Raw genomic sequence first — 7,336 nt, 5'->3', positions numbered from 1 at the left:
GCTGTGCAGTGATTTGTCACATGATCAGAACACTTGCATTCTGTTAAAGGGACAGGGTACCTTACTTTACCACAATCAGTATCATCGACATGAAACATTAACTATGTTTCCTTAAAAATGTTATAGGTTTCAACGAATCATCTCTCATTCATCTAAATTTATAGGAATATAGGCCTAGTCTACTTAATCTATCCTCATACGACCATCCCCTCATACTTACTAAGGGTTAAACATGTTCAACATCATTTAAAAGAGAAACAGAAAATAATGCAAATGCATAGCAGGTCAGGTAGCATCTGTGAAGAGAGAAGCAGATTTAACGTTTTAGGTCAATGACCTTTTATCAGAATTAGGAGAAGTTGGGGATCTCAGTCAGGGAGAAGGCTGAGGAGGGAATGGAGCTGAGGAAAGAACAAAAGGGAAGAGTGTGATAGTGATTAACTGATAATAGGGATGATGGTTCAAGACAAAAGGAGATGGGAATGGAACAAGTAAAGGAAAAGAAAGAGCAAAGATGAGAAGTAACTCATTAAAGCAGAACTATTACTAAAAACTGCTGTCCAAAAAAATATGGTCACTGATGTTATGATCTAATACTGTTGAACTCAATGCAGAGGCTGGAAGGCTGTTAAGTGCCTGAAAGGTTAGATACTCTCCTTGAGCGAGCCACTTGCTTTTAAATTTATGCACAGATGCAAAATTAAGGATTTTTTTGCCTTTTTAGGATTTATTGACTTGTGCTATCATGTTTAATGACTTATGTATGTGTACATCCAAGTCTCCATGGTCCTTTACTCCATTCAAAATCTGTCATTTAAAGTATATTTCCTGTCCTTATTCTTGCTTCCAAAATATATCACCTCATGTTTATCTACATTGAACTGCATATGTCATCTTTCTGTCCATTTTGCTACAGATCTATGTTCTCGTGCAGTCTTTCACAATCCTCATCATGTTTTGTCATGCTACCAAATTACTATCATTCACAAATATTGGTTTTCTTTATCTGGGGATTAAATCTATAATTTTTTAGAGGGAGGGAGAGAGTAGGCCCAAAACAAAACCTGTGGAATACCTTCCAGTCGAGAACCTTGTTTCTCTCTCTGTCAGTACTACCTGACCTGCTGAATGTTTTTTAGCATCAGCTGAATTTTGCTTTTGCCTTTTAGATACGAATTGACTGAATCTGATTCACTCATATTTCTCCAAATGTCTTGTAATTTCAGCCTGTATTATAGTTTAGAAATTTCAACCTGTTTGAATTCCAACATTAGCACAATCTGGGTGGGAGAAGGTTTTGGGCAGAATTCATTTCCACCAGGTTTCCAAACCTTTCTGGCCGTATAATAGCAAGCGCTTATTATTATTACTACGTACAGAGTTTAAAGAGATAGGGACTATCCGTCCTGCAATTCACTAAGGTCCCAGATCCCCTGTTGTCCTCTCCACACCTTTATCAACTCATACTTCTGACTAGTAATGGCACAAAATCTTTTACAGCTACAGGGTGCAGGAAGATGTCTGACTCACAACATATGCCACAAAATGCCCTAAAGTGCAAGATTGGACCCATTTATTTTAGTTTTTGAATGCTGTAGATCATCCCCGTAACGTAGTTCATCCATCTTTATTTGGAAGAGTTGCAATTCTTTCCAGGCCCCTGTCTTGTGATGTTTCTTATTAACTTAATTGATTTAGTAGCAAGCTAGAAAAGATCAGCCATTATAACTCAGTCTATAAACACTTCAATATCAAGTTGGAGGACTTCTTGTACTTAACTATGGATATAAAATGTTGCAAATTCCTTCCAAGTTATTAGCACCATATTAATTCTCTCCATGATGAAATGCTACACTTGCTCCCTTCTTTGTATAATTATGTGTTGTCATCTGCCAATAAAATTTTGCTGTTCTTTTCAGTTGTAGCAATTATCAGTGCACCAAATGCCTGTTCAGCAAAACAAACTTTGCTAACTGGAGCCAATTTTCACAGCAATTACATACTCAACAATCGTCTGAACAAACTGTGTGGTTAATTAACGGTTCTTTTTTTGTTCCTGCTAAGGAAATTGCACATTCAAAAACCACGAACCATTCAATTTTGATTGTAAATGGTAAATTAAAATTAAAATGGTTCATTCTCCAGATTTTTTCTAAAAAACAAAGGAAAGGGAGTCTCAAGAAATTTATAACATGGATAAGTATATAATGTCCTACTCCCTTTTCATGTATTGTCCCTGCCTAGCTATTCTCTCAGCATGCTTTTTAGTTCCATTTCTGTTCAGAAACACACATAATTGTCCTTTGAACCAAAGGGTGGAATTTTGCACTCCGGGGATTAGTGGCAAATTGATCGGTGGGTTGAGAAATCACGTCCGATCTCAAGCTTGGAAGCTCATTAACGATGCATCGGCGAGTACCTCTCCGAATCACATAGCGGGGCAGCCAATGATTCGTTCGTACCATTTATGAACGCCAGCTGAACACACACATTACTCTCTGCAGTCCAGCTGTGTGGACGACCAAGGCTGAGATGGCTCCAAGCAAAAAGAAGGCAGTGTCAAGGTTCAGCAAAGAATCCCTTGAGGCTCTTATTTGTGGTGAGCACCAGCAACGGATGTCCTCTACCCAACGGATGGTTCCATCTCACTGGCCTTGGAGATGGTTGTGAGGGAGGTCAGCTCTATGAGCACCTGCCCGAGAAACGCCATCCATTTCAGGAAGAGGATGACTGATCTCACCAGCACCGCTAGGGTAAGTCATCATTCAGCTCACTCCAAACATGCACACTCATAATGGCATTATGCACTCGGAGCATCACTCAGCTCACCAGAGATCTCACAAAATATTAGTTGGGAAGATATCAGCATTGAAAGCCTATTCACCAGCATCTCGTCTATTATCTACCATCATCAGCCCTTACTGGGGAGGGCTCAGCACACACACAGCAGGCATGCATGGTTCACAGCCTCTGCTCCGTCCCTTCTCATCACATTCCACCCCTTTGTCTTTATGCAAGCCAAGCTTTCCCACAACAAGACGGAGAGATCTGAGACCGGAGAATGGACGGCAGATATCCAGGGTCTCTCCATATTTGAGGAGGATGCAGCTGAGTTGATGGGTGGTGACAGTGATCACTCCTGTGGGGAAGGCGAGATCAGCCTCTCCCAGCAAATCAGTACAGATGAGCTCTCCATGAGTTGATCTCATTCTGACATTCTCCATGAGTGACATGCAATGTTATATTTGGCCTGTTCATGAACTAAATCTATATTTTCTCTCTCAAAGGCAGCAGCAGGTCCAAACAGACCAGCAGAGCAAACATAAGCCCCAGCCCCCAGGCTACCTCAGCGGAGGATGATGAAGATCCATCATTGTGTTCACCTGTAGCCTCCACCAGTGCAGAGACACACATCCCCGTGGGTCATGGATCTAGATTAGGCTCAAGGTCACATTCTGGGGAACACCTCACTGACACGTCTCTGCAGCAAGTGGAGGTAGTGACAGCCCAGGTCTCTGGCACTCGGAGCACTGCTGAGATCAGGCACCCACTGAGTCTGAGTCTGTTGATGAGCATCTGGAAACGGCCATATCACACATGCTGGAGATGCAACGACAGGCGGTGGAAAATCAGGTAGAGTTGTGAGAGGCAGTCAACAGGCCAGAGTGAAGAATGGAGGAGTCCATCCATGTTCTGCCTGATGTCATGGCTCCAACATGCAAGTGATTTGAGGTCTCCATGGGAAGGGTGGCAGCTGCCTTGGAGACCTCTGTCCAGCAGTTTCTGCCAGATTTGTGCTCGGACCTGTAGTCCATCGCTAAAGGCATTGGTGGGATTCATTAGTTCTAGGCGAGAGGGGGTGGGGCACCTTGACCTCCTTCCAGGAGCCCCCTCTCCTCAGGGAGTCAGGCAGGGGCCCTTGGGTACCCACAGGGAGGAGGACTAGCAGCTGTACACCCCAAGGCCATTCACGCAGGTGACTCAGAGTGTTCATCCAATCCCAATCCCTTCTGCCCGTGACCCCATCAACTCCAGCTGTATAGGGTGAGGGCTATAATGTATATTATGTTATTGGAAATTATTTTAAATTGGACTTGTAGCAGGGTCTGTCTGTGGGTGTGAGTATGTGTCTTAATTGGATTAAAGCCAGCTGGTCTGGGTGCTTTGATGTATAGTAGTTTTGAGATGTTAAACAGTAAGGAGGAGGGTGCTTTTGCATTTTGTTGAATAAACCATTCAAAGACTGGGGATGAAATTTAAAATACTAATAAAATTGGTACTAAGAACCGGGTTTTATTGTTAAAAGCGGTGGAGTTCAAAGGGCCTGGTGATACCATGAGAATTTGCATTCAAAGGATAGGCTAGGTATACATAGAAAAGAGTTTTGTATTTGTAGGTCAGAGGCATGTAAGATCTAAGCAGCCTGTAAGCCCACAACTGAGCGAAGGAACCAAATTGCAAGGACCTCGTTTTGAATTTGTAAGATAAAACGTTCTTTGCCTGGTGTCTGTTTAAGTCTATGGGTTATTGTTGCTTTGGGGAAGATTACCTGGGAGTGACTAATTTGGGGACTTGTTTAATAGTTATTATGGTAGTAATTTGTAGACAAGTGTTATGTGTTTAATTCCATGTTAAATTAATAAATGTTTAATTTAATTTATATAAAAACCTCTGGAGGCTTGGTGGTTTCATTTCTAAATTCAAAGCTGCATCTCAAACATACCAATTGAAAATATGACAGTTGTTTAAAGCTTCCCTCTGGGATTTTAAATAACTCTGTCTTTATCAACTGGGATCCTCAAGGCCTCAGCCCTCCAGTGGATGCCACCAAAGTCATCGAAGACAATAGGGCATAGCAGTGAGCAGGCTGCCTCCACCTCGGCTGCAAATGTTGGAAATGCAACAAGATATAGCAGCAGGTTCGAAAGTTGAAGAAGACTTCATATCAATTTTGGGCCACGTGTGTTCGCTCACTGTGTACATCACACACCTTTGTGAATACATTTGCTATTCATGACAATGGTCTCGCCATTTGAATGTGTCATGCATATGCTTCTATGTGGCCTCTTATTGCGAGGGTGACCCAAGCTCCCACTCCGTGATGACCTCATTTGTGAGCCTCACATTCATGTGATGTCTAGCTGACTCATGTTAGTTACTCGCCCCTTGTCTAATGTCTGAGAGATGTGTCAACCTCTTTATTGTAAAGTGACTGCAAATTGCGTTAGGAAGTAATATGCGTTAAAAGACACCATGGAATGATGTGTGCTCAGTTGCATTGGAGGGTTACCACTCATGTCTCAAATAGCTGTCTTCATTGTCTGTGTCACAGCACAAGACCTGCAGCCATGTTGGTTGCTCCAGCCATGTGCGTATCTCTGTGGCAGCAAGAAGTGTCTCATTCAGGAGGCCACGACTACATCAAGTGCAACAGACCACGATGATGCGGGAATAGTTCTGTGGAGGGTACTGCAGGGCCCCACCTGAGAGGTCCAAGCGTTGGAAATGCAGCTTCAGGATGCCAATGATGGATCTCGTCACACTATGTGGTGTTGTATCTCTCTTCCAAGGCACTTCGAGGATGATGCACGGGTTTCATGAACCATTGTTTCACTGGGTAGCCCTTATCACCAAGCAGCCAACCCTGTAAGTGCCATAGCCCTTCGAATATGTGAGGCACCAGGGAGTGCCTCTGGATGTGTGAGTCATGGGAACTCCCAGGATACCTGGCACAAATGCGCACGAAGTGCTTCCGATTATCACATACCGGCTGAACGTTTAGGGAGTGGAACCCTTTCCTGTTATTGAACCTCAGGGGCTGCTGCCAAGGAGCTCTGAAAGCAACATGTGTGCAATCAATTGCACCCTGTACTCTAGGGAAGCCTGAGATAGCAGCGAACTCAGGAATCTACCAGCCTGGCTAGCTTCATTTACTGTGAACTTTACATACTGATGAGCCTTACTGTAGAGGACATCCGTCATGTCCTTGATACATTTATGTGCTGTGGACTGAAAGATGCCACATAGGTTCCCTGTGGGTCCCTGGAACGACCCACTGGCAAAAGGTTTGAATGCGGTGGCAACCTTCAGGGGCACTGCTAGGGGATGTCCCCACAGCCCATGTGGCGTTAGCTCCTCTAGTGGAATGTGGCAGATATGAGCCACCATCTCTCTCTTGAAAAGCACAGACATGCGCAGCATTGTCTACTGTTCATCTCCAGATAAAAACGGTGTCTTCAGTAGAGCCTTAGTCATGTGAGTTGCCTCAGTGGGATGGGTCTGACTTCCTTATTCTCTGCGTCTTGTTGGGGCTCCCCTGGACCATGGTCATCAGGCCGGCCTTCTTCTTGAAGCTGTGCTAGGCGGCACCGCGCCTCCTTTGTCCTTCTCAATTGGATCGCTGCCATCAAGCAGGCAGCATTGAGCATAGGCTCCATTATTCAATCTCCTTCTCCTAGTGGACTGATAGATCCAACAGATTAACGAGTAATGGGAAACTATTGTGCAGCTCCCAATCGCTATCAGAAAGCCACTGTCATACACTAGAGCTGCATCTGCTCTATTTGCCTTTCCCTGATCTAGTGCTCCAGCTGAGGCACTATCTCATAGATCTAGATGACCAAGATGCCACCCAGGTACTTAATATCTTAATCCCAGAGAGGCTGGAATTGGCTTGAGCGCATCCAGGAATTGTTGAACATTACCAATTGCATTCCTACTATCTCTGATCTGGTATACTGATTATGCCTAACCTGCATTTTTGGAATGACTGGATGCCTTTTGGCCATTAACCATGCCAATTGGAGAAAGCACATTAGTCTTTCATTGATTGCAGATAGGCAGCAGCTGTGATCCCTTAATGGTTGGCTGCATCTTCCATTTTCAAATTCCTCTCTGTCAATGCTCAAATTGATCAACTTCATTGTGAACCCAATGATTCCTGTAGTCTCACATTAAAGCATTCCAATTATCAGTGGCTCCGTTTGCACCTTCTCAATAAACTCTTCGTGAGTTCTATCAGCTCAGACTCCGTGTCCATGTTGTTACTCTAGGCAGTGTGAGGGTGCCCCCTGTAGGGCCCCTGAGTCCAGCCGTGGGTTCCCCCCACACTGCCTCAGCCCCCTCCGGTGCTGATTCTTTTCCGGTTTTGATTTGCGCCATAAGTTTGGGGTCTCAATTTGAAAGTGCTGAATTTCTAACTTGAGACCAGCTTCGACCCTCCCAGTCAGAGTTCAGGTTTCCCCAATTTTCCTGGAACCTCACGATGTATAGGTAGACCTCCTTCCAGTGATTCTTCAGCCTGGTCATTGAGGTGGACATTGGTACCCTCCCCCTG

This window comes from Carcharodon carcharias, chromosome 3, assembly GCF_017639515.1.
Source record: "Carcharodon carcharias isolate sCarCar2 chromosome 3, sCarCar2.pri, whole genome shotgun sequence".
In the NCBI taxonomy this organism is placed as follows: Eukaryota; Metazoa; Chordata; class Chondrichthyes; order Lamniformes; family Lamnidae; genus Carcharodon; species Carcharodon carcharias.
The sequence above is the reverse complement of the archived record's forward strand: the minus strand, read 5'-3'. Positions refer to the sequence as shown.